Below are 5,604 nucleotides of genomic sequence, written 5' to 3' on the forward strand. Positions count from 1 at the left end.
AATGCTACAAAGAAATCAAACCAAAGGAGGAATAACGTGGAGAAATAAAGAAATAAGAGCCAAAAGGTCGATGGTGGAGGAAGATGTTCTTACCTTTTTTATTGTCGCCGATGGTGGAGAATCGATGTGAGGGTTGATGGAGGAAACAGAGCAACTGACTGGGGAATAATACGATGAAGAGAATAGGGCTAGGGCTCAGTCGTAAAATTTGGGGGTTTTATAGAAAGTTGCGGCGTTTGTAATCCAAACGCTACTATAGTTGCACTCTATCGCTGCGTTTACTTAAAAAACGCCACTACTGTCCATATGTTGTGCGGTGTTTTTGTTTCAAAACGCCACTAACTTAAGCCTCTATAGCGGTGTTTTCATAAAAACGACGCTAAAGTTCTATTATATTGCGGCGTTTATTAAAAAATGCCACTAAATATTAAATCTATTGCCGCATTTGTATAAAAATGCCACTAATGTCCAAATATTTAGCGACCTTTTTGTTTAACAATGCCACTAAAGTAACCCTCTATAGCGGCATTTTAATAATAATTCCACTAAAATTCTATTATATTACGGCGTTTATATAAAAACGCCGCTAAATCATTATCCTTGAAACGACGTTTGTTAGAAAAACACCACTATGGATAAACATATTGTGGCATTTTTTGATACAAAAGCTGCAAAAGTTAGATCTATGGCGGCGTTTTTTGATACAAACGCCACAAAAGTTAGGTCTATGGTGGCGTTTTTGATACAAACGCCGCTAATTACCTTTATTTTTATAAGATTACTTGATTTTAAATATTTCATTTCTTCTCTACATAAACTTAATTTACTATCATAACGCTTAATGTAATTAACAACCATATATTTTAATTAAGGCACACGTTATGCATACAATTACTTAACAACAAAATACATTAAAATCCACTCCAACATTAAAGTTATGCATAAACAGTCTTAACAATATTGTTCACTAGAATTTAGTCTTCATTGCTCCTTCGTGGGGAAATGACGTAAAAAAACTATTTTCCTTATTTGACGATGCATCGTTCAGTTTTTCCTCCGTGGAAACTCTATATGGAGAAACTCTTCATCCATTTCACCAAATAAATCCCCTACCTCTGGTTCACCAAAAAGACTCCATGCGCTCTTCAGAGCTTCACTTGAAACATATAACGACCTTGGAGGTGGCTTGAAACATAATCAAACATTAAAAAAAATTTAAATAGATGATATAAAGGTTTACTTGGAGGAACAATAGAGGTAACGTCTTCTTCATTGAGGATAGATATTGCTTTTGCTATTGAGGATTCTTTCAACGCTACAGAGTTACCAAATTCGGTTCTAAACATCGGGTACTTATCAACTCCTCTATCATCGTTCTCAATAAGTTTTGAACATCCTACATGCGTGCGATCTATGAAATTTTATAGTAAAAAAAATTTTGCGCAACAAACTTTCAGCGATTAATTATTACCTTCATTTAGGAGATCGGATATGGAAGGGTGTTTTGCAATAGGAGGGCCTTTCGGGTCATCACCGAGTTTGGACGGTAAGTTCAAACTGATAGCCTCCCAACGATAATTTGATCCATCATTAGAGTAAAGACGCCACATGGACATTTCGATGATAATTTCTCTTACTGAATGCAACACCTTCTCTTTGTACCACAACCAGTTGTTCACGTTTTCAAAAGCAATTATTTTTCTATTCGAAAGCAAAAAAACACTTTTCCCAAACAGTAAACCAGTAAAACAATATGTATATATATTCTTTTCCTATTCGAAAGCTATTATATTTCTCCATTACGTTAGCTTTTTGGGTTTTCCCCATTTTCAGAATACCAACAAAAAATAAATGAAAATAGTTCAGTAGTGAGAGAAGGGATCAAACCGTGCAATTGTGAGATAATTGTTCGCTACTAAGAGGGCAAATTTGGTCGCCGGGACATACAGAAGACGACGTCGGCTGTAATCGTGTGAGGGCTGTTGTTGTACCAGAGAAATACCTTTTAGGGAAACAGCGCTGAAATGATTTTAGGGATTAGCCAAGAGAGTATATATTGACCCTTTTGCAGTGTTTTTTTTAAAAAAGGCCAATGTAGTGCATATTTTTGTGGTGTTTTTATATAAACGCCATGACAAACAACATATTATGGCGTTTGTAGGACAAATGTCGCTATATTATTACTCTATTGCGGCTTTTTTTGCACAAACGTCACTATAAACAATAATATTGTGGCGTTTGTTTGATAAACGCCGCTAAATTACTTCTCTATAGCATCGTTTATTGAACAAACGCCACTATAAACAACACTATCGCGACGTTTGTGTAAAAACACCGCTAAATTACCACTCTATTGCGGCTTTTGTTGAAAAAACGTCACTATAAACATATCTATTGCAGCGTTTTAGCTATAAATGCCGCGAAATTACCACTCTATTGCGACGTTTGTTTAAAAAACGCCGCTAAAGTATCATTTTGTGGCGTTTGGATAGTAAACGCCGCGATATGCTTAAATTTTGTGGGGGTTGCCCTTAAAATGCTGCTAAAAACGCCGCTACATAACACTTTTACTGTAGTGTCCCTTTCATCGTGTTGCAGTAAATTTGATGTGTGTCCATGATAACAAAAACTTTATAATTAGCTCCCTAGGAGAATTGTTAAATCCATCAAATTTCATGCAGCAAATCATACAAGATGCCACGAAGAAATCGGGTAGAGATCGAGAGTAAGGTCAAGTTCATTCCCCCTAACTTGTGTTGCCACTTTCTGGTTTATGCCACTGCATTGCATTGCAAAGTAGAAAATTAAACATTATTACATCTTAAAGCACAGACGAAACCATTCATTGAGGGCTCTAATATAGAATAACAAAAAAATTCATAGATATCTAAATCAGTGGTTAGTATTGGGTAGCTCTGTGTGGTGACTATGGCGTGTTTTGACCTAAAATATTATCCAATTTAACTTAAAAAGTTTTATAATTGGTAATAATTTTGGTTACAACCTAGAAAGTTACATTGCGATTGGTGTTAACCTAAAATATTATTTGTCTACCCTAAGAATGTCTTGACAATTACTTTTTATCTTGCAACCGTAATAATTATACAATTTACATGAATTGTTATAAAAAAATTAAATATTTCTATTTTTTTATCATTTTATTAACAGGTTGTATTTTAGACTCTTATTACTTAAACTATAATAAAAGATGTTACCCAATGTTCAAAGAGCTATGTTGGTGTTGCAGCAAAAAGGATGATGTATTGAGGACATTATCATCATCTTGCTGCTCCCACAGCAATTGCTGCGCCACTGTCTTCTCCCTCTCCTTGATCTACACGCAGAGAAAGACTAAGCTTTTGATATTTACAAAAAAAAAAAAAAAAATTCCTTGATATATAGTTTTCGGAAGGAACGATATATATCTTCAGTGATGCTGAACATGAAAATTAGGGTAAAAGTCACCTGCTTTGCTAGCATGGTGTTTTGCTCTTTTATTGCCTTCTCCTGTCATAAACCACAATTTGAGATAACACATGAAAAAGGGTACTCAATTTCTCCATGAACGAGTTCATTTATGTTTTCAAAGGCCTTACTTTTCTTTGAAGCTCGGATATTGAATCACACATGAGTTGGTTCTGCAAGAGAGATGCAATTTCATCACCAGGAAAACAAAATTGAAAGATGATAGTTAAAGCATTACTTTTTTGGGTCGGACGAGTTTAAGAGCCTTATCAATCTGCTGCTCCAAATTCTGCGGCTCTTTGAGACTCAATGAGTCTAAATTCTCTCCCATGTAATGCCTGCAAAAGATTTAAGAGATTGACCAAACTAGATATTGTTTTATGTTTATATTTAGCAAGTGGAATTAGTTTAAAGTATTACCTTTGATTTTTCTGCTACAGCTCAAGCTTAGCCTTAAGTCTGTTATACTCCACCAACCATTGGCCCTGCAGGAGTAACCAGTTTTTACCAATTGTTAATTCTCTCAACAGGCGGCTACCATCGAAAAGCTATGAAATGTAGGTAAAATACGTGCCCCAGAGCCTTTTGTGTTGTCAAAAATGATATTGCAAGCAGAATATAGAAATAAAATAATCATGGTAATTAAGAGAACTGACAAAGCGGAGCTAACCTGAGATTCGGTCCCAGTAGCAACAAGCTGCCTATCAGAATAATAATGATCTTCATAGCGTTCAAGGAGCTGATCCATGCTGTCGAAGAACAGACCAGTCAGTATCAAGTACAATATTTTCAATTCCCTAGTAAAGAACTTCCCAGTTTGCATGGTTTTAATACGAAAGTTCACTAAGAACGACTAGTCAAGAATTTATCAGCCAGATACCCAAACTTGAAAGCTATGCTACCACAATTCGTCAACCAGGGCCTCGTTCACAGACACCTAAACTAGATACCTAAACTTAAGATTGGTATTAACGCATATAAAGTTTAAACACTAGTACGTCTAACTCAAAAATATCACGAGAAACTCAAAAAATATATATATCAAATTGTATTTTTTTTAAATTAAATTAGTAATAATAATAATTATTATTATTACTATACATATTTTTAATGTAATATAAGATTTTTATATATTTAAGGGTCAGTTCTTTAATCGAGTTAAGTCGTTTTGAGTTTAAATTTTTTCGAGCTTGAATCGAGTTCTAACTTTTTCATGTCGAGTTTGAGTGAGTTTTATAATTTTAAGCTTATGAGCTTTTGTATGAGCTCAACTTTAAACTTTTTAAATTAAGTCGAATACATTAATACTCGAGCTCAACTCGGTAAACAATATATATATTAACCCTAATTTGGTAGATATGGCGAATACCTCCCCTCCCAAAACAGTGTTGTATTCTTTTCCAGAAATAGTGAAGCACTCGTATTTTAGTCTAAATATCTAGGAAAGTAGTAAACCAAAAGAAGATTGTGCTTCTTCTGTTGCAAGGAAAACTTGGGATCTTCAAACACATATATATGAAGAATTACAAGTTAAAGAAGAGGTATAACAATGAAAGAAGAGAAATACCAGGAATCAGTGGAGTATTCATAGAGCTTCCCTTTATCGGTGAAGACGATCAAAGCGAGTTGGACATCGCATAAAACAGAGATTTCATGAGTTTTCTTGAACAACCCATTTCTCCTCTTGGAAAAAGTGACTTGCCTGTTAATCATGTTCTCTATCCTTTTTAACTCAACCCTACCTCTCCCCATCTCCAAATTTACTACTTGGAGTTTCTTTCCTTTCTCTTTTTCCTTGTTCTTTTCGTCTCGTTTGGTGAATGTGAGCGATAATAAAGATGTACAGAGAGTCGGAAATGCAGGGAAAAGAATGTGGTTTTAGGGAAAGTGGAGTTGAGTGGTATTTAGAGATGTGCTGTCGAGTTGCCATTGGTGGCCATAATTGTTCTGCCGTGATCGGTTGAGTTTCGGAATTGAGTTTCGACTTGAAAAATGTGGATTGGAGTCGTCACCGACCACTTTAAAATGAATTTAGGTGGATCAGATACCATCTTACCTAATCTACGTTGTACCAGAAACGTGTCGAGTTCGGGAGTCGGTTACGGTCAAGGAAGGATTAGCACCCTTGAACCGCTCTTT

At 35.3% G+C, this 5,604-nt stretch overlaps 1 pseudogene; it reads right to left on the reverse strand.

Moving 5' to 3' along the window:
• Positions 1 to 2,673: 2,673 nt before the first annotated feature.
• LOC120124880 lies at positions 2,674 to 5,217 on the reverse strand (annotated as a pseudogene).
• Positions 5,218 to 5,604: the final 387 nt, after the last annotated feature.

This window comes from Hibiscus syriacus, unplaced genomic scaffold (assembly GCF_006381635.1).
Source record: "Hibiscus syriacus cultivar Baekdansim isolate YM2019G1 unplaced genomic scaffold, ASM638163v2 tig00110429_pilon, whole genome shotgun sequence".
NCBI classification, from domain to species: domain Eukaryota; kingdom Viridiplantae; phylum Streptophyta; class Magnoliopsida; order Malvales; family Malvaceae; genus Hibiscus; species Hibiscus syriacus.